Here is a 23,464-nt window from a genome sequence, read left to right as displayed (position 1 = left end):
TACTGTGAAGTCATTCTACTCTTTACTTGTCTGTCATCAAAACATTCCTCTCAAAATAATTGTTCCTTCGCCATCTCTCACCCTAAGGAACAAGTGCATGAATCATCATCATTTCTATTTTATAGCAAGAAAGAAGGAGGTATGAGAAGTTCTGAGCATCATTTATTGTTAAAAGTTCTGCTAAGGAGCTAAGGTAAGAGCTCAGAATGAGGAAAGGGATGTCTGAGCAGAACAGAAAAAGCATATGTTATAATGAAGTTTATAATAAACAATAGACACCTAATAAATACACCTTGGGTCAATCAATAGATAATTAATGAATGGGTGAGTAAGCTAATGGGAAAAGATCATAAATCCTTGTATTAGTAAAGAGCAAACTATTGAAACAAGTTCCAGTAATAATTGAAATGTTTCAATCATTTATAGTCAAATTTAGGATGTACAGCAATTTTTAACTCATTCAAGTAAAGTCAAATTTTATTTAAAGTTGCAAACTTGTAGGTATTATGTATTGTGGTGAGAACTCCATTTAAAATATAATCCAGCAAAACCCATCAATTTACTAGGTTTCATGGAAACAAAGAAGGACCTTGGTCTTGAAAGCATTGTAGTCTGGAAATGTAAGCTATTAAGTAATGCCGATTAACTGTGACGAGCTTTAACAGTGGCCTTTCTGCATCCTGTAATTCAGTCCCTATAAAAGGTAGAGATTTAATCCTATTTCTGTTCATTCTTTAATTTGCCACTCCTTTTGTCAACCGTAATGACGGAAATCATACTATCAGACTATTCCACAGGGCTCCTGTAAAACTGCATATGCATTAGTAAATTTAGAAAACACAGTACAAGATGCATTATTTAACGATATTCATACACAGTTATGTCTTAATGTTTCAAATTAGCTACTTAGCCAAGCCATTCATAACTAAAACTGCTTACAGAAAGCAGTTATTCAGTGGGAGGGAGGAGGCAAGAGAAGGTGGTGGGGGTGACTATGTTAGAAATACTTTATATACATGTATGAAATTATCTTAAAAACAAATTAATAATTTAAAAATCAGCACAATTATTGAAGGCAATTCATCAAATGATCAGAAACTTCTCTTGACAATTATAGCAATGTAAATGCCTGATTTCGAGGAGAAAGATTTGTTACTAGACTGTAAAGCTGTACCCACAATTTACAGATAGCTTTCAATGAGACATCAGAAATTATTTCCTTAAAATGTTAGTCAAGATAAAAAAAATAAAGACATATCACCCTCTTAAATCCCATTTATACAGCATAGTGTATACCAGAAAGGATTGGACTGAGCTCAGCTGGTTGGTTGCATGTAGCCAGCTGACAATGCTCACTTTCTGACAATGCCAAAAGGAAGGAAAAGATGTACTATTCATTCCATCCACAAGTTACATTCCTATTGCAGTTTAATGCACGAAACTTCTCTGGGATTGTGTGTACAAGCTCACCATCATGAAATGAAATGTTTTGTAAATAAGATTGCTTATCAACTGAGTGAAATTCACTATTTAGCATTGATAAAGGCTGAGTACTGCCAAGGACAATATAGAGACTATCAGAGACCAGAACCAGTTGGTTTAGAACCCCGTCACTTTTGCAGGGCTATTTATTTTTCATTCACATCTCAAATTCTAGTTTCCTCCCACCGTATGCGGGTGAGCAGACCATATATCCCTCAGATTTATGGTCCACTGTGTTCAAATATAACAGTGAAGCAAAATGCTAACAGGAGGAACAACTTGCTTTCTTACTGCTGAATAGCATCTGCCACAAGCACATTAAATCTGGAAATGCACACAGCTCTCTTCTCAGACATGATGGATCTGTAAAGGCAGAAGTCTAGGGAGGCATCTTTTCTGTCTGACCACTTGCTTGCCTTGTCATTTATTATTCACAAAGGAAGAAGTGGGCAGTGAGGAAAGCAAAGGCCCTATGTCCAGGAATAAAGAAGGAGAAAGCAGACACCAGGCTTCAAGCACAATCTGCTCACAGCAGCTCCACGGGCTAAGGCTAGGGGCCATTTCAGTGTTCACTCTTCCTTTAACTCTCATCAAACAGCAGTGGAAATCACTTAGTTTCCGTTCAATAAACGCATGAGGCATGAATTAATAACTTTTATTTTTGAAATGGGCACAAATCCAGCAAATGGTCAAGTATGGCTTAAATCTAGCATTCCTGACACCCATGCGAATGAACTTTTCAAATGTTTTCCAAATTTCACATGTCCTCCTTTCCCTGAATATATTAAGAATTGGATATGTTGACTAGTTTGACTTAATTATTCCATGGGGATAGAAAGTTTACTTGGTGGGTAAGAGCACTTCCTGATCAACAAGAGAACCCAGGTTGATTTTCCAGCACCTACATGGAAAGCTCAAAAACCATTCTTTGATTCAGTTCCAGGAAATCTGATACCCTCTTCTGAGCTCCATGACACAAGGCACACTTGTGGTACACATACATACATGTATGCAAAAACACTCATAAACATAAAACAAAACAAATCAACAAAACTTTAATGAAAAAATACAATTAAGATTACAATACAGGGCAGGAAATATGGCTAACTCAGCAAAGTACTTGCACACAAGTATGAGAACCTGAGTTTGGAGTCTTTCACAATCACATAAAGCTAGGCCATAAGCAAATAATATCTGTGTTGGAAAGGGTAAGACCATGGGAGCTCTTGAACTTTCTGGCCAGCCAGACTAACTGAATCAGGGAGCTCTAGACTCCTCAGTGAAAGACTTTGCTCAAGGAATAAGATGGACAGTGATTGAAGAACACATCTGCTGTCAACCTCTGGCCTCCAGGTTCATGTATACATATGTGCATGTGTACTTGTAGACAAGTGAACACACTTGCACATATTCCATACATACAAAATAATGAATAAATGCATGTATTATTTATGATATTAATTATAAAGGGAAAGCTGCAATTGTACAGCATAGAAAAATTTTACACAGATAAAAATTTTGTAATGAATACTATATAAACCTATTTATAACAGTGCTTGGCACTTAAGGAGTGTAAGAATATTTACTAAATTTGTAAACATCAAAAGTTAATGAATTGGATGGGCCAGATATGAAATTATCTTCCTTTTCCTTACAGATAAGTGAGCTTAAGACACCTATGTATCAGCTCTGAACTGCACTCTCCTCGTTTCTGAAATGGGGATGACAATAACATTCCCTAATGAATACAACCAAGTTTGATTAAGCATGTGTCCTAAGTAGAGTTTTGCTGTGATGAAGCACCATGACCAAAAACCAAACTGGGAAGGAAAGGGTTTATTGGGTTTATGCTTCAGTTTTGTAGTCCATCACTGAAGGAAGTCAGGATAGGAACCTGGAGGCAGGAGTTGATGCCAAGGCCATGGAGGGATGCTGCTTACTGACTTGCCCCTCATGGCTTATTCAGTTATAGCCTGCTTTCTTATAGAACCCAGGACCACCAGCCCAGGGATGGCACCACCCACTATGGTCTGGGCCCTCCATCGTTAATCACTAATTAAGAAAATGATCTACAGGCTTGCCTGTAGCTGATCTTCTGGAGGCCTTTTTTTTTTTTTTCCAATGAGGCTTTCTAGTGACTGATTACTCTAGCTGGCACAATTGTAAATATATTCCATGTAATTATTGTCTGGCAGAAATTGACTTCAATGCATTCTTATGGAGGAACCTTCTCAGTTGAGGTTCCCTCCTCTCAGATGCCTATAGTTTGTGTCAAGTTGTCAAAAATCTAGCCAGCACAGAGTGTTCATGTCCATGGCCCCTAAACCTAATCCTTCTAGGCAAAAAAAAAAAAAAAAAAAAAAAAATGTGTGCCTTTCCTTTACTAGTTCTATAACTAATCATCTTTTTCCCTCTCAAAATTCATGGAAACTAATTTTATGATGTCTATTTTGTTAAAGAGAAGCCTGAAGGTAGGGGAAGAAGGTAGGGGAAGAAGCTCTAGGCTTTTAAGGGCTGGAACTAGAATGATGGTCCAGAAAGTTGTCTGTAGTTTGAGTTCTACTTAGACAAAACTCTTTTGGGTCTGTTCACACAATGCTTGAGGTAATATCAGTGATATTTTTGCAGGAGTACTGGTGGCAGGGTGCCTTAAATGAGCATTTAAAAAATGTTCATATTGGTATTTAGAGAAAAATAATACAGGTTCATGGTTTCTATGTCTGAACAATTTCTGTCTTCAGTTGTAGTTTTACATATACATTAGTACATCAAAGAAGGCCTACACTACATACTTAATATCAGATCAAACTATATTTAATCCCACAATATCTTGAAGCTTTGGAACACCAAATACCGATTAACAGCCTACAGAAATCTTTTTTGGAAACACCATGTTCTTTGATGCTAAGAGTTATAGATACATTAGCAAACTGCTGAAAGAAAAAGGTAGTTTTTTTCCTCCAAAGTTTTACAATGTATAGAAACCTAAACTATCTACACTGGATTGTCTTTGATATCATGAGATGTCAAGATTTTTAGGATGAGAATAAAAGTTCAAATGAATAACGGACACTCCTCATAAAGTCACAGGTATGCTTCTCATCTGACAGCTAACCATGTTCCTTTGTTGCTTGGTTTACTTGTGTTAAAATGCTACTTCTATTATTTAATAACTGCTTCACTTTGGATAAGTATTTGATCCCTATAAGCCTTTGCTACTGAATTGTGGAGCAGGCCTAAAAAAAAATATGTTTCACAGTTGTTACCCAGCTGAATATAAAGTGGGCTGCTATCATCTGCTTGGATAGGAACTGTAAGGATGATGACAGTGTAGGATAGATGCCAATAAACATGGAACACAGTAAATAGTCAACTAGAAATAAAATAGAAATATGACCGTTGATGGCTCTAATCTTCATTAAGGAGTAACCCAGAGTTGACCAAGAATTAGTCCATCACTCAGGGCTCCTGTCTATTGTCTCATTCATCAAATCATTGTTTCTCTTTCATTTATTAAAGAATTCTACCTGAATCTATTTATGAGTGGAAATTTTCGAATGTCTTTGAGATTGATAGAAGTCTTTCTTTTAGCCTCATGTGAGCTTAGCATGAGAGGATAGATTTCCAGGAAAACTTGTCAGCCACCAAAGCTGTTTTAGGTTCTTTTCTATTGAATAGAGAGAATGAAATGTATAGACCACGAAGACTTAGTTTTATAAAGAAGAGCACTGTAGATTTATAAGTGGGAGTTTAAGAGAGAGAACAAAGAGTGCCTGCATAACAGAAGTGAGTCCCAGAAAACAGGGTACCATCAAGTGCTGGTCTTGGTGACTCTTAATTAACTTATGGCAAAAACTGGGCTTGAGGCATGGATGGGGTCATTGTGAGCCCAATTGAATTATCAGAATCATGAAGTGTGCTTCCCTTCAGTTTTAGTCATGTCGTCACATATAGATTCTAGGCAAAGGTTCAGGGAGATAGCAAGGAGCCAGTAACCAGAACTCTCTCCTGAGGTTCCTGGCCTCTAGTACAGATACTTTCAGGACTGCTTCTTTGGGGCCTCTGTCCTACCTGACCAGTTTCCATTTTTTGTCCTCAGCACCTTGTGACAAGCACATGCATAAATAAGCAATACACATACCTGGAGCTCAAAGAGCATGCACCTCTCAAAAAAAGTCAAATGATGCTCAAAATATAAATAGTTGATAGTTGAATGAGAGAGGGGTACTGGATATACTGGAAGCACTAAAGAAGCTAAGAAATGATGAAGTCCTGCCAGAAAGAGAGGAAGGAATCTTGAGATCTTTCACAATAAAAAAATATTTGAAGTTGATTTAAGAAGCAGATGAGAAATTAATAAGGCAGATAAGTAATATTATTTAAAGTTATTATCATTTACAGAGTCCACAAAATATGCCAGGAATGTGGAAAACTGTGACTTAGGCAAGCAGGGCCTAGTGGTATCCACATGTCAAAAACCTTGAGAAACATGTCCAGGCATATGGTTACTGCTTCCCTGATAAGCATGCCCAGTAAGTCTTTATATCAAGTGTTCTTGGCATTGTTAATAGTATATATCTATCACTTTTACTTTTTAGAACTCTGCTTCTATGTGTGATCTGATCAAAATTTTAGGAAGCTATATGCCACAAGGAGGAGAGAATAATCCTTCAATAAGGATAATTCTTTTGCTTCTCAATGATTGCTCCACTCCTTTGCATTTATTAACACACTGCTGCTGTCTGAATGCTTGACTGTATAGAACCCACCTCTAAACAAATCCACAAAATCTTCATGTTGAAATTCTTACTCCCAAATAGATGATGTTAAGAAGTTATTCAGATGTCAATATATACCCTAGATTAACCAAAGAAACCAAGAAAGAAAAAGTGACCATTGTTGGAATGGTGTGTGTGTGTGTGTGTGTGTGTTTGTGTGTGTGTGTGTGTGTAGGAAGCAAAGAGAATGGAATAGCAGGGTTTAAGTAATCTAATCAAATAAATGAGAATGGGGATTTTAATTAGGGAGGGAGAGATGGAGATAAAAACAGAAGGAGAGAGGAGGGTAAATAATAGCATGGATATCTGAAAAATTCATAAGGAATCATACTATTAACTGTTTACCTAAAAATCCCTATAATACATGTAAGTATGTATTATATATTTATATAGTTTAATACATATATAGTTTAAATGAAATTGTCTTATATGGAATGATAATGGTCCCTCCAACAGTCATAGACAGCTAATAAAACCCTAACAATAGGAATAAGAAGCCCTTTTTTGAGTTGTTGGTCAAAGTTGTCCAAAAGCTCCCAAATATTATAGATTATTGATATTTTTCTTGGTTGTCCCACAGACATGAAAGCTAAGTCTATATTGTTGAAGACATCATGTACTTGAGACACCGGGCTCAGAGGCCCCTGAGCAGAACTGACTTAAATGCCTTCTCCCAGAGGAGTAGCTTTCATGGTACCAGAGGTCACCAAGCAAGCTTCCAAAAGTAGGAAGCAACCAGCATTCCTACCCCGCTATGATTTCTATGAACCACATCAACAACGATCATGACACAATAACCTCAGGGGTACAGCAGTGGCACATATAATTTGCAGTAAGCAACAGTTCTGCCATTGATAGGACCTGCTCAACAAGAGGGAAACACACTTGGTACTAGAAACCTGACTACCCAGGGCCAGTAAAATCCTGGGTCTCAGGAGATCCTGCAACTGCCGCTTTACTAAACCCGCATAATCCCTAACTACACTCTAAATATTTGTCCTCATACACACAGAGAAGTGTAGACCCCACACCTCAACCAGGAAACGTCTCTTTGAAACAGACAAATACCACTACAGAAATCCACAACCAATCAAAGTACAGAATTGAGGTGCTCAGCCCCAATTGATAATCATCTACAAAACATTCCTTCATCTAGGGTTCATGAAACACTGTAGAAGAGAGAGCGGAAAGATTGTAAGAGGCAAAAGATCGGAGAGTTTTCTGTGAGACTGTCTCCAGGAAATGTCAGAACTGACACCCATAGGGACAATAGGCAGGGTAATGTACATGGGAAAAGGCCTATAAGGCCTCAAGTCTACATAAAGAACTACAGGAAACTAAAGAATGCTGAAAGTGGGAGAAATAATATTTCCCAGGGAAAGAACACACCTATTTGTTTTCCAAAACCAAATTATTAGCCCTTAAAACATACATACAACTAAGATTTTACAGACTGAGATGGTTATATTTAGGAATAAATGCACAAACTACACTAAATAAAAAGATGATGAATTTGAAAGAGAGTAAGAAATGGTATATGAAAGGTTTTGGACGGATGAAAATGAAGGGGGAAATGATGTAATTATGCTATAATCTCAAACATAAAAGGAAAAACTAATGTAAAATAAAGCAAATGAAAAAAAAAAGTTTGTTCTTAAGAGCTTATTGCCAAACTGCCTTTTAAAAATTGCCGCTTTCTGTCAGAGTGTGTTTGCTGTGGGCAGTGATAAAAGTGGTAAACCATAATTCATCAAACTGATGAATAGCCAGAACTTCTATATCACTCCCTTAAAGGGATGAGAACATTACAGAAGAGGGAATAAAAAGAATGTAAGAGCCAGAGGAGGAGGTGGAGTGCTGTGGAATGTTGTCTTCCAGGTATAACATGACTGGTATACTCTTAACTCACAGCAACTGTGATTCCCACCTGTACAAGACCAAGCCTGGTAGCATTCTGTCATGGAGAGGGAGGGGAAGTGGTTATGAAAAGACTGAGGACTTATGGGTATTTGGTAGTTGCTAGAAGAAGGAAAGACATTTTGTTCAACAGTATAGACAGCAGCAAGGTGCCTTCGATCTTATAAACATTCCCTTGCTTGTGTACCTGTAAGCAATCACACTGAAACAATTGGGGCACTAAAATAATACATGAACACAGAAGAAAGACCAGCAGGGACAAAGAAAAGGACAATTAGGAGTGGGAGAAGAGGTGATAATGGGGTGAGTATGATTAAATACACATGGTATAAATAAATAATATGTATGCCCAAAACTCAAACAGCATGCAGTCGATCAAAGAACAATATACCACTTTGGTTCCTTATTCTAAATTACAGGGTTTTAAATGCTTATTAAAACTATATTCCTCTTTTAATCCATGCTTCACTCACGGTTCTTTGTTGTCTTTTGGTATTGAAAGAGGAGGATGACCTCTTAGTATATCAGGGACAGGAAACACTAATATTAGCTGATGTTACCCACTTCACTAGGATGCAAAGTAGGTTGGTTTCTTTGTAATAGTCCTCAGGAACTATGAAAGTTTCCAGGGATTTTAAATCTAAAATTCACTTCTGGAGATGATTTCTTTTGTCTGCTATTATGATTTTTTTTATGTGAGTCTTAAGTCCACACCCACTCAAACTTTCTGCACTCCCCTTTCCTTCCAGAAACATGGGTGTAGGGGTCAATCTAAAGGCTCATAGCAAGGAACCAGATAACTAAACTACCTGTCACTATATTCCACACATCAAAGGAACTTTCAGATCGCTGAATACCCCTACAAAATAATAATCCATTGTTAACACCTTTCTATTAATCTCTTCTATTTGTAACCTGAGGGATTGACAGTGACTTATTTCCACCTTTATTCTTTTTAGCAAGTGATTCACGGTGAAATATTATGCATCAGGTACATTTCTTAGTGTCAGTGTAATTTCAGAAACAAAGACAACTGCCTACTCTGAGCATGAAGTTGACACATTCATAAAGAAGTAGAAACAGTCTGAATTTTGTTGTGAAGATTAAGTAAGATTTGAGCATAAAGCATATAATAAGCTGCCTGACCTGCCTAATGATGTCAATTTACTGAAATCAATGACATCAAATGAAGTTTAAAGCAGGGCATGGTGGCACATGACTTTAGTTCTAGCACTTACGAGGCAGAGGCTGGCAGATAGCTCTGAGTATGAAGCCAATCTGGTCTATATATAGAGTTCTAGGCCAGTCAGAACTACACAGGGAGACCCTGCGTCAATAAAAAAAATCATAAATGGGGGAAGGTGTGTAAGGAAGAAGAGCCTTTACTTTCTACCAGCAATAGTATGAAACTCAGTCATTAGAAGACAGGTAACAAACATGTAAAAAGAAATCCTGAGATAGTCTCTAAGTATTAAAAAAACAAATCATTTAGAAACTGATAAGGGGTGGAGAAGTTACAGAAGCCTGAACAGTGGGATGAAGCTGAGATTTCACAGCACACATCAGCACAGTTCAATAGGGAAGAGTCCACATAGGAACACTCACACAAAGCAATTGTCATGGATAGTGTTTGTCAGCCTCTTATAAGCTAGCTTCATCTGAGAAAATGCCTCCCTCATACTGAACTGTAGGCAAACCTGTGGGGAATTTTCTTGACTGATGATCAATGTAGGAAAATCCAGCACACTGTGGTCAGTGCCATCCTAGGCTGGTAAACCTGGCATGTATGAGAAAGCAGGCTGAGCAAGCCACAGAGAGCAGGTGGGTAAGCAGCATCTGTGGCCTCTGCTTCAGTTCCTGCCTCTAAGGTTCACAACTCGAGTTCTTGCCCTGACTTCCCTTCATGATGAACTGTAAGCTGCAAGGTGAAATAAACTATTTCCTCCCTCCATTGTTTTCGTCTTGGTCTCTATGACCTCAAAGGAAACCAAACAGGACAGTGATACTATACAGAAGTGCATTTGGAGGAGAACAATTTGCTTTCAATGGAACATACACTTTACTCTAAAAATGAAAGCTATAACAAGTATATGTATAGCCCACAACTTTTGGTTTTATCAGAAACAACAGTTTCTTGGTAGACAAGACATGCCTTGGTTCATCTGAATCTACTGTAGAAGGGGTACATCTAAAAATGATTGACTCACTAAGTTTCTGATACACTATGTTTATACTATGAAATCTCTGCTCTTTCCATGAGAATTAAGAAGAAAAAGAAGATCAGATATATGTGCTTATATTCCTCCACGACAATATCTGTTTCCTGGATTTTAAGGGGTAGAAGATAAAGGAGATTATAAAGTAGAAAAGTTTGGTGTAATATTGGATTATTTAGATTACTGTAAAACTTTTTAAATTGTATTTTTATTATAATATAACTACATCATTTTCCCCTTCCTTTTCTCCAAACTTTCCTATACACCCCCTCCTTGCTGTCTTGAAACTTCCTATTCCCTCTACCAGCTTGACTGGGGAAAATTCTATCATGCTAATAAGATGGATGACCAGAAAGATATTTTTTGTTAGTGCTCTCCAGTTCTCCTTCCTTTGTGGTCTTCGGTTACTTGGCTTCTTCTGTGTTGTTTCCTCCTCCTCCTCCTCCTCCTCCTCCTCCTCCTCCTCCTCCTCACCTTTACCGATTCCTTCAAGAGGCAACTTTAAGGCGCATGAAAGCAATGCAAGATGCCTAATTAGGTAATTTTGGTAATCTAACAGAAAGTCACTTATACTTTCTATCCCGGCCTAGTATATCTGCCCTAGGGGAAAGAAATCTCTCTTGTTTTTAGTTGTTTCCATCTTATATTTACGTTGCTTCAATCTTAGGTCATTGTTTTGAATATTTTTATAATATTTCTCCCTAAGTTTGAGCTTCCCTGTCTCCAATCTTTCTTAGTTATGAGGATGATGATAGAGAAGTAATATTCATGTATCAGATATTTATTATGTCTGCTAGGTACATATTCTTCATTTCATCCTCACACAGAAATGGCAAGGTAGGTATTTTTACTATGTGCTTATTGCACAAAGGATTGTGGATATGATTTTGAGGAACAGATTATTAACATTAATACCATTGTTTAAAAGCACATAGACATTTTATGAGACAAAACTGACATAGGTTAAAAAAGACACAGTCTAAAATGAGAAAATGTCATTTTAATTCAAAAAAGGACTCCCCATATTTCAAAAATCATAAATTACTCTAAAATTACTTATCTCCACACCTCAGTGGATACAAAATCCCAGAGTTTAGATCCACAAATAAAGAAAACAAAGGACAAAGACTTACATTCAGAAAGTACAAGTTATTCTTAACTTTCCAAGGAAGAGAGCCTCATGCAATGCTGATGCTACAATTGGAATGACATCTGTGGGTCTTCTGGTGGAATTCAATATATTTCACATGCAAGAAAATGTCGGGGCTAGTGAGATAGTTTAGTGGGTAAAGTGCTTGCTGAATTACCAGGAAGTCATGAGTTTTGAACTCCAGCACCCATACAAAATGCCAGATAGGGTTACACTTGTCTGTAACAGCAATGCTGGGAGGTGGAAGGGCCAGAGATGAATGGATCCCAGGGGCATTCTGGCCAGTGCTTGTAGATGAAATAATGAGTTCCCAGTTCTTGCAGAGACCTTGTCTCAAAAAACTAAAAGGAAAACTATAGAGAAAGACACCCAGCATCAACATCTAGCCTTTGTCAACATGAGCAAGCACATATATATATATATACACACACCATCATACACATGTGTGCAAGTCGTTTGCACCTTAAGACCAGAAGTGTATTAGTGAGTATGGTAAATTGGAAAATAAGGCCAAATTGCATCATTCTTGTTATGCAAGCTTCTTTCAGCCTGAGTCCCACACTTTTCCAATATGTATGAGGATTACATAGGTAGCTGAAATACCACAGAATGCAATGCAATTAAGTAATTTTTATCTATCTCTCCTTCGTTTGTAGTGGAGCAATGATAATAGCAATTTTATCTTCTTTCCAGGGGATATCCAGATAATTAAAGGAGAGTCAAATATTTGAGTAAAGCTGAATAAAAATACTGATTTACACTGTCTCTGTATCTTGCAATCTCAGTTTACATTCAAGAAATATTGTCGACTTTAGCTAAACACTTGGCTACAAATTCTTCAGGAATATCTGAGTCAGTTATAGTGAAGAATTGGTAAGGAACTCTATAACTAGATCTGAAAGGGAAAGGGGGGACATTAAAATGGAGGAAGAATGAGAGAGGAAATAAGAACATCAGAACAAAAGAAAGGTAAAATGAAATCTGAAGCATTTATGAAACATAAGGCTTTAGTGAAATGATCAGCAATAATAGTCTCCGCTGAAGATAAAGACTGGGATTTGTTGGTCCTTGATACCTCAGGAGCGCTTGTGTCAATTTCAAAGAGGTTTCTAAATGCACAAGGCCCAACTTCCTCTACAGAATTCAAGTATTAAATAAGCATGAAATCTTACATGAACACATTCTTGGATAAATAACTTCATTTCATTCCAATGTAATTTAAAATGAAACCTGCCAATATTATACAGAAACATTATCTCCAAGGACTCTCATTCATCTACATAAGACTTCTCTAGAAGTTACACTTATTAGATTGGTGGGTCTGTCCTGTAGAGTTTGATAAAGTTGCATATTCTCAGTCTGTTTCCTGGACCTACTACTAGGTTGAGCCTCACGGTAGGAGCACCCATTTGAAGTTTTAACTTGTGCCCTGGCCATTCTCATTTGTGTTGATGTCTGACAAAATCTGTTCTATAAACCATATTTTTTAAGCACAGAAACAAAAGTTATTTACCCTTTTCTCCAGAATTTGATGTATGCATGATACGTATTTGGTGCAATCTTGAGTCATTAAGTGTCAACTTGATAGAATATAGAATCATCTGGGAGACGGGTCTCTGGCCATGTTTGTGGAGAATTATCTCAATTATCTTAATTAATATAGGAATATTCATATTACTTATGGGCAGTGCCATTCCATGAGTGAAGGTCCCTGAACTGTATGAAATGGAATAGACAAACATGCATTCCTCTGTGTTTCCTGATTATGGATGTAATGAGGCCAGCTGCTTCAAGATCCTGACTCCTTTACTTCCCTGCTTTGATGGAATTTACCCTTGAACTGTAAATTAGAATAACACTTTCTCTATGAAGTTGTTTTTGTTGGGATATTGTCACAGCTATGGCTATCTGAGACATTGGGATTCAACATTTCTTTTTTTCAAAGTGAGCAATGGAAGAATAGATGATGAGCAATTCCATGTGTGATCAAACACTGCTCCAGGTTGGATATAAATTTTAAATGGAGCCTAACAACATACTTCATAATGTTCATGTAGAAACATATCTGAAGCTTTATTTCCTTGTCTTCATATTCACTAGCTTCATGAATCTTTTATCCTTAGTTTGGCAACCACCTCTTTCTGACTCCAGTAATGGAAATCCTAAGCTATCTGACCTAACATTCTAATTTCATTTCCTTCAAGAAATCAGTGGTAAATACATACATATTAGATACTTTAATAATTTTATTTAAGTAATTATTTTGGTTAAAAATTGCTGGTTTGCTTCCTGTTACTTAGAATATGAGTTATCTTAATTCTCTTCGGACACTGAATTGCTAGTCAATCACTTACTCTAACAGATTGTCTGTCATTCCATTGAAGAGGAATGTGTCAATATCAAGTCTTCAAATGAGAAATTTGACCCAGTCATGCTCAGCTCATGTCTGGGTTTCTTTAAAGTTCTGCTGGACTCACTTAGAATTTCCTTTCCAAAAGTCATGTGTTACTGTTCCTCCATAGGCCACTCCTATGATCTTCTCATCAGCCCTTCCTGAAGGTAGCTGCTGGCCTGAAATGATATCTATCTCCATTTGCTTATGATACCCTGCCCCTTTCACTCACATGTCTAGCTTCATATTTTGGCCATCTTTATCTGAATGATATGAAATATCACCACATTCTGGACTGAGAAATTTATTCCTGGGCTGTCAGTGGACTAAAGAGAAATATGCCTTAACAGTAATGAAAAGCCAGGAAGTGATTTCTCTAATTTGATTTGAGTGCAATAATCTAAACTCATTATATACCATTTTTCCTTTAAAATAGTGCTTGGGGTTTCCAGTCAGCCAGACATGGACTTGACACTTGGCTTTGCTATAAACATCTAAATATTACTTTAGACTTCCAAGTAGCACTTTCCTTGTGAAATGAGAGCAACATTAGTGATTTTATTCAGCTGGTTTCAAGATTTATGTTCTGGCATGATATGCTTTGCACATTTCTGAGTACATGGTAAATTCTTGACAAATGGTGGTTTTATGAGGTGTTCTCTATGAATCTTCTCCCGGACCCTGGTATCTTACACATTTGTGTCAGGATGTGAGGAAACAGTATGGACACTTTTCAGAATTCCTTAAGATGATGTACAGCTGAATCGTCTCTCTTATACAATTCCTGTTGCCTAAAAATAGCTCATCTTCTGTTTTGTGTCAGCAACCATTAGCAGCTCATCAGAAAGCCATTGACAGCTCAGCAGAACCTCTGTGCTTGTACCCTACTCTTTGACCCAGGGGCTAAATTTCTTTATGCTTTCTAGTATATCACAGCCCTCTTGCCCTTACATCATCTACCTATGAATATATACATATGCAAACATGCATTAGCCATATACATATATCACGGGTTTTTTTTCTCACTGGAAAAATTACAATAGTCATGTTTAAGAAATTTATCAATGAAGTCATTCATCTGAAGGAGTTACTAATTACAAAAACAGTGAAGAAAATAATGTGTGTTGGTTATGAATATTGTGGCTTCTCCTTATGAAGGAAGAGGTGAAAATCCAGGAGAGTTATGATTCAGTAATCTGTTAACAGTAGCACAAAAATTTTTGGCTCTGATAGACTTGCTAATAGAAGAAAGAATTTCTTTGTTTCCCAATCATGACCATAGATTTGGATGAGCACAGAGATAAAAATAATGCTGAAAATGCTGAGTGATCACTTCACATGGTTTCATATTATAGATTAAAATATTTCAAGTCATTTCATTCAGAGAAATTTTAGGTAAATATTGTTATCACCCTACACTGTAGAAGAGACAACTGAGATGGGGGGTGGGGTGAGAGGCTGAGCACCATGACCGATTGCCTCATGTAGTCAGTGGCAGATCTGAAAAGCCTACACTGAATAGATGACTCAAAGTGCACAGACAGTGTGTCCATAGCACTGAACACTCAGAAGCAAGCTTTTTACATAGGAAGATACAGAGTACATATTTTTTGATAATTTCCCTATTTTGTGTATCTATCACAGTCAGTTCACCAGATACAAAGTAAAACTCAGTGATCAAACATAAATGAAGATGTCTGTCTTTGAATTAAAGTTTATTTACAGAAAAATGTGCAGAGACCACCCCTCTTCAGGAAAATGAGTGAGTATTCTACGTCATTCTTCAAAAAGCATAGCAATTTCTTCTTATAAATTCTGGTGAACACTCAGAATTCCTCAGAACAGACAACATGGGTTCTGTTTGCCAGGAAAAGCCACTACTCTCTTATCACTTCCACATCCCCCATTGTCTGTCTAGAAAGAGCATCTAGTTTTCTATTAATTCAAACAAGTCTCCAACAGATCCATGTCTCAAGCTCGGTTCCAGGCTGTTCCTGCTAACAGGCCCTACTCCCTCTGCAAAACAACCCCTGTTATAACTGGCAGAACTATCTGGCCTTTTTGTTATTGTCTCTCACTGATATTCTCTCTCCCTTCTCTCCCTACCTCTGCTCCTGTCTCTGCTCTTCTCTCTGATAGCCCTGGCAATCACCAGTCTGCTCTAACCATGGCTGTTTTGGACTCTTCCAGATGTCTCCTGCTATTCTCTCATATGAGCAATAAAAGCCTTCTCCCCATTCATGAGTGGTCATCTAGATTATTTCTTTACAATTTCTAGTTATGATGTAGAGAAGAGTATCTTGGTTTTCTGTCTTGGGTTTTGTGTCTAAAAACCACAAATATAAAGCTTAGAGGCTCTCATCTGGATACAGTAAGTTAATGTGTACAAGCTGAGTGCTTAGAAAAGACTCTCATGCATAACAACAAAAGTGTAATAAACATTACTGACTGCTATGGTGAATGAGTTCTTAACTTTGACAAGTTTTAGTAACAAACTGCTAAATGTCTCATACCTGAGACAAAGTTCTTTTTAAAATGCTATTCTGGATTAAAAACAGTTCCAGCTCTTAAGAATCTTAAAATGTACCATTAAAACTTGAAAGTATCTTAAGGATATTTAGAAAAAAATTATGTGCCAATTACATTAAGACATTCCAACCAAGAGCTAAGAGAATGTTCAAGAGGTAAAACACTTGCCTGGCAAGCATGAGTGCAGTGTCTAGCATGCTGGAAGCTGCAGAAATGTGAAGTAGGAATTCAGCTGACTGTGGCAAAGCTATTACATGGAAGAGTCAAGGATAAAAATCACAAGTTCGTTAGTATGACTTCACTTCTAAACTGAGAACAAAAATAATGATGCTTCCTTATTGTGCTTTTATGTAATATAAATGAGATATTGTATATAATCTATATATCATAGGTTAGTTATAGAGTAAATTCAAAACAATGTCTATCATTATCTTATCTTTACCCAAGGGACTCAAAATTGTCTACTATCCAGTTGTATTATCACAAAGGAGTATAACTGATGCAGATGAAATTTGTTAAATTTAATGAAACAGATATGATTCACTTATAAACAATAATTTAATCCATTCACAAGTTAAAAACAATACTTCAGTAAAGAAATACATTGTGCAATGATCAAACTGGGACAATTAGCAGATCCCCCATTATATCCTCATTTCTTCATACTGAAAACATTTAAACCCTACCTTCTAAAAGTTGTGAAGCATGCAACTTATTATTGTTAAGGATAGTCACTGTGCTGTGCTTATGTTATTAAATCCAACTTAGCTCTTAGGGAGGGCATCTTAGAGTCTGTTCTCTGATCTGGAGACTTTGAAAAGTCTTGTTTAGGTCTCCTGCTACAATGAAGGTACTTGATTAACAACCTCAGAAACCGATCACTTGGATTGACCCCACATTTGTACAAAGATCTCAGGTCTTATGATGGGAATACTGATGTACTTAACAAGCATCCACTTAGTAGTAATTTGGATTTGAGCACCTCTTTTCAGGATGGAACTCTCTTAAAATTGGCTTCAAATTGAGACTTCCTACCCCATCTTTTTTCCCCAAGCCTGAATGATGGTATGAAGGCTCACCTTCCTCATCTGTACTTACTTTCCCTTTGATCCCTCACAGATGTCCCTTCCAATCCCATTAATGCAATCTTCTCTCATTTTGCCACCTGATTTTCCAAGAACCCAAACTGTAAAGGCACCAATAAGTATTTGTGAGCACCCTGACCTGCTGGATTTTACCTGACTTTCCCTAGCTCCTGTCTAATTTTTCAATCTTTTTTTTCTGTTTACTATTTAATACAAATATCTTCAATAGGATGCATGATAGAAGGTTTTTTTGAATCTGACTCCTCTTCTTATTCTAAGACATGAGAGCATATCCAAGTCATAGTCCAGTACCGCTTGTCAGTAGTGCCATCTTTTCTGTCTCACATTCAGCATAGACAGCTGTGTGCAGCAGAGGTGCACTGCCTCTTACAGTCTATCTTTCAGATAGATAACAGCTTTTCAAAATGAACAAGACAACTTCTTTCCTTTTTTTCTGGTGTGTGTGTGTGTGTGTGTGTGTGTGTGTGTGTGTGTGTGTGTTCACCTGCATGCATGTGTAAGTCAGAAGTCAACATTAGGTGTTGTCTTAAATTATTTTCCAATTGTCCAAGGCAAATTATAAAGAAAATGTTTAATTAGGGGTTCTTGGTTACAGTGTTCTAAAGTCAATGAACATCATGGCAGGCATGGTGCTGAAGCAGTAGCTGAGAGCTCACATCTCATTCATAAGCAGGAGCCATACAGAGATACTGGAAATGGTGTGGGCTTTTGAAACTTCAAATGCTGCCCCCAGGGGCACATATTCTCCAATAAGTTCACATCTCCTTATCCTTTCCAAATAGTTCCACCCAATGGGTATCAAGCATTCAAACTTAAGAGTTTATTAGGAGTATTCTCATTCAAACTGCCACAATTGTCTTCTTCAATTACATACTCTCTCATTGATTCTGCCACTCACTATTTCATCTAGACTGCCTGGCCAGCTAGTTCCCAGGATGCACCTGTCTTCACTAACATCTGTCACAGTACTACAAATGCATGTCATTGTGCCCAGTTTTTACGTGGACATTTTACATACTGAACCTCTCCAGCCTACACATCCACTTTTTAAATGGTATCTTTTAAAAGGGAAAAGTTTAGATAAAAATACTTTATTGTAGAATCTAAAATAATTTTAGAAATTCATTGCCGGGCGGTGATGGTGCATGCCTTTAATCCCAGCACTCTGGAGACAGAGGCAGGTGGATCTTTGTGAGTTAAAGGACAGCCTGGTCTACAGAGCGAGATCCAGGAAAGGCGCAAAACTACACAGAGAAACCCTGTCTCAAAAAAGAAAAAGAAAAAGAAAAGAAAAAAATTCATGTTTTACAACCCTGGGTTTTTACAAGATGGGGAATGTAAAGACAAAGACAATAAATGGCTTTCTACAGGCCAAAGCACAAATAGGAATAGAATAAGCATTGTGCTCTCAAAGAAACAAGGAGCCTCTACAGCAAACAAAACGAGTTTTGAAAGCTCCCCAGTATGCACAACTGAGGCAAACAGGAAAGGACTTGAAGATGGCATGTAGAAACCCTTCTAAAAAATGCCTCCTTCTAAACAGTTTTGTGTTAAATGTGTTGTAGCAGGAATCTTAAAAGTTTTTATTAATAAAATCAAACCTTAGGCCAGTTATTTGGGGTGAACACTGGAAGATCAGAGAGCCAGAACAAGCCACAGCTACCTCACCTTGCCAGATCCTCAGCTGGTCTTGTTTCCTCAGACTGGAGGCTTCTGAGTCCTCATCCAAAATGGCTCTCTGCTGAATTGCTGCTCGAAAGCCTGAAGCTTAACCAGCTAAAAGCTTAACCAACCAAATGCTTAACCAGTCAAATGCTTCTAGTTTCTGGTCTTCATGCCTTATATACCTTTCTGCTTTCTACCACCACTCCCTGGAAATAAAGGCTCACTTTCTGAGATTAAAGGTATGATGAGTCACCATGCCTGGCTGTATCCTTGAACACATGGATTTCTGCCTCTAGAATGCTAGGATTAAAGACATGTGCTACCACTGCCTATCCTTTATGTTTAATTGTGGCTGTTCTGTCTCTGACCCCAGATAAGTTTATTAGCATGCATAATATTTGGGGGAATACAATACCACAATGTATCTATTTATAAGATTATTGCTCAGAGCAATAATGAAGACAAGCAAGTTCTTAGCTATTAATTTCAAAAGCAAAGGCTATTAATTGGACATTTTGCTGTAGGTTCAAATATAGTATCAATTTTCTTGATAATACTACATGCAAATACCAACACACATGTCACACAAATACAGAAATTATAACTTTTGTTAAACAACAATATCTTTCTTATTGACAGCGACTGGTAGCAAAAGACCATGGGAGTATACAACAGGTGACAACTAGTGCTCAAAAGGTCAACCTATCAGAACCAAGGGTTCTATTGGAGGAAACCATCATGCAAGGCATTATGGAATTACTGCCTTTTGAATAAATTGGCTGTTTCTTGTTGTAAACTTCTTGTACAATAACAGCTATGATATCTCTCCATTATCATGCATTTCCATGTTATGTGTACATGTAATCTTATGATTGCATGTCAATATTATGGGCACACATAATTGTGGATAGTCTAGAAGATGGAATTTTATTTAACTGTACAAATTTTATAAATAGAAACATAATGAATTAGGCTTCATATAAGGCCTCTTGTTCCATGTGGATTGTAGACACTTTGAGGTCTTGCTCTCCATCCTTAGCCACTGACAAGGCAAAACTGGCCAAAGTATCCTCATAGAACTTTCACAGAGAGGAATTGCAAGTACCTTGTGCTGTGGGATGGTCTGTTTGTTAAATTGCTCTGATTGGTCAATAAATAAAACACTGATTGGCCAGTGGCCAGGCAGGAAGTATAGGCAGGACTAACAGAGAGGAGAATTGAGGGACAGGAAGACAGAGAGAGACACTGCCAGCCACCACCATGACAAGCAGCATGTGAAGACGCCAGTAAGCCACAAGTCACGTGGCAAGGTATAGATTTATGGAATGGATTAATTTAAGCTATAAGAACAGTTAGTAAGAAGCCTGCCATGGCCATACAGTTTGTAAGCAATATAAGTCTCTGTGTTTACTTGATTGGATCTGAGCGGCTGTGGGACTGGCAGATGACAGAGATTTGTCCTGACTGTGGGCAAGGCAGAAAAACTCTAGTTACAGCCTTGCCTTGTAGAATCAAAACTCTTCAGAAGAATTATAGCAAACTAGAAATGATAGTGCAGGTGTCTGGCCTTGGTATATCTTAGTCCTACAAAATATCAAGAGCACCTATGCTGCCCTAAGCTTCCTCTACTGACACCTCTCCACTTTGATTCAAAAAACAATTAACACTTTGTATTTATTTCTACACCAGTTTTTAATGCAAGATTTTAGGATCAGTAGACTAATTATGTATAGGTCCTGAGAATCAGGTGATTAACAGAAAAAGGCTATTAACTGACTAACCATGTCTGGATATTACTAATCACATAAAATAGTACATGTATTCTTTGCCTTTTCCTTAAATCTCTCATTTGTTTATTTCCTTGATACCCCTGTAGCTGTCCCTTTAAGAGATAGCCAGAATTTTCTACAACCTACAGCTGCTATCAATAACCAATTAGCTGACCAAGTCTTTGTCAAGGGTGACTCTTACCAGAATACTTGTCCTTGAGAGATTACTTTGCAGTTTTTACTAAGAAGTTGTTAATGAATGGATGTGTGTGTGTGTGTGTGTGTGTGTGTGTGTGTGTGTGTGTGTGTGTGCGCACGCTTGGAGAAACAAATGAGAATGAAGATCGAAAGAAGTAAGTAGAATAATGAGAGAACAGCAGAAGGGACATAATGGAGTTAAGTATGACAACAGAAAAGAAACTGTGTAGATAGAATTGATTTAGGAGAATAAAGTGAATGGACTAAAGATCTTGGAGTGCTCAGCTTCATTCAATATTCCTGAGTTCAGATCCTCAGCTGACTGTTAGATTCTTCTACAAACCCTGGGAGAAAACAAATAGGAGCTGGACGACCTCTTTTGTTTTCGATACTTTCAGATACTAAAATATTGGCTCATTCTCTTTAAAACATTGACTTTTTCATGTTAACATTGATGAATACAATCTTTCTTTCACCTTGGAGTTGGGAAAAAATATGTCTGCCTTTTTGACATGCAGTTTTTCACCTCAGTGATAACCATTCACTATACAAAAAAAAAAAGTTCCTTCCCCAAGTCAATGATACCCTTGATGTTAAATTGAATGTGTTCATTTTTTGACCAATGATCTATAACCATTAATGATCACATCATTTGCAGTTATTGGGAAACATTTTGAACATTTACAAATAAACAGATTCATTTATTCATGAAAAGTGCACAAATGCCACATTTGTTGAATGTAGTATGCCAATTACAATACACAAAGTGATGTTATATCATCAAGAAAAACAGAATCATAGATATTCATAAAAATCTTAAGGTTCTCTATATATTTCTCTTAGAATATCTTTTAAATATTGCACTTTATGGATCACTGATCTGCCTCATAAAAGTAGAAGAGAAAGGCCTCTGAATTTCATCAAACATTGTTCTACTTCATTTCCTTTGTATTTACATCAGGATGCATTGAAGATATTTTTCTGCTAGTCTAACTCTTGACATTTTCTAGAATATCCATATATTCTGTATATGTTGACACCAACTATATCAAAGATGCTAAAGAGTTGAACAATGGTGAGAACTGAACTCATACATAGATTCTCTGTAGCCTAAACATTTAGTTTTTTAAATATCTAAGCTCAAAAATGTAGGAAAGCAAAATCTTCTGTGGTCTGAAAGATTACTCTCCTGCCTTTTTACTTTCATACATGTCTGTCTTCACCTCTTGACACTGAGAAAGATTAAAAGTGTCCACAAATCCTCTAACACTACTCCAATACAGGGGCAAGTCCATTTGGCCCCCACATGAAACTAGGTTATTCCTGTGATTTGCTCTGACCAGTCGTGTTCAATGGGAAATGAAGCAGTAAGAATGTATGATATATACAGCTTCTATTTTCACACAGTTTCCATTGGATTCCAAATACCATTCTGTAGGAAGTCCAAGCCATATGGAGAGACCATGTGGAACACAACCAATACACTCCAGACCCCAGCTGAGCTACTAGCTGACAGCCAGCTCCATTTGTCAAATAGTTACTTATCTTGGACATTCCAGAGTCTAAAGCCTCTAGATTATCATGTGCTTCACTGACACTTCTTGAAACAAAGACACAACCTACAAGCCCAACAAATCTTCATGATTTATAATTATAATAAATGGCTGTCCTTGTTATAAGCCAGTAAGCAGAAGCCATTCCCAGTATAACTTGTTTCAATGTGGCATGTGAATTTTTCTACCTTTCCAACAAAACTTCTCAATTCTGTTTCATTAACACACTTATCTCACTTTACATGTGCATTCTCCAATACTTTGCTTGTGCTCTTTTCCCCCAAATTCTGTGCATGTGTGTAAGTTATAACCACCATGAAGGGCAGAGGTGGTTAATCATGATAGCCCATGGCCTAGTTAAGTAAGGATGTTTTCTTCATTTCTTCTACATTCTTGGTTGGTTTTGTCTGTTTCTTTTTTAAACAGGATCTCATGAAACTCAGGCTTGCCCCAGACCTGCCCTAGAACAGAGGATGACATTAAACTCTTGATTTTCCTCACTCTGCTTTCCAAGAGCTAGCATGTCAGGCATATGCCACCATGCTCTGCTCCATGACACACTTTTTTTAATTAAATTTTTTATATATTTTACATTCTGATAGCAGTTTTCCCTCCCCCCTTTCCTTCTATTCCCTCCCCACCGCCCTTTTACACCTTACCTCATCCACTCCTCCTCTGTCTCCATTCAGAAAGGGCAGGACTCTCATGG

The sequence above is a fragment of the Peromyscus maniculatus genome, chromosome 4 (genome assembly GCF_049852395.1).
Source record: "Peromyscus maniculatus bairdii isolate BWxNUB_F1_BW_parent chromosome 4, HU_Pman_BW_mat_3.1, whole genome shotgun sequence".
Taxonomy (NCBI): Eukaryota; Metazoa; Chordata; class Mammalia; order Rodentia; family Cricetidae; genus Peromyscus; species Peromyscus maniculatus.
This window is presented reverse-complemented; position numbering follows the sequence as displayed.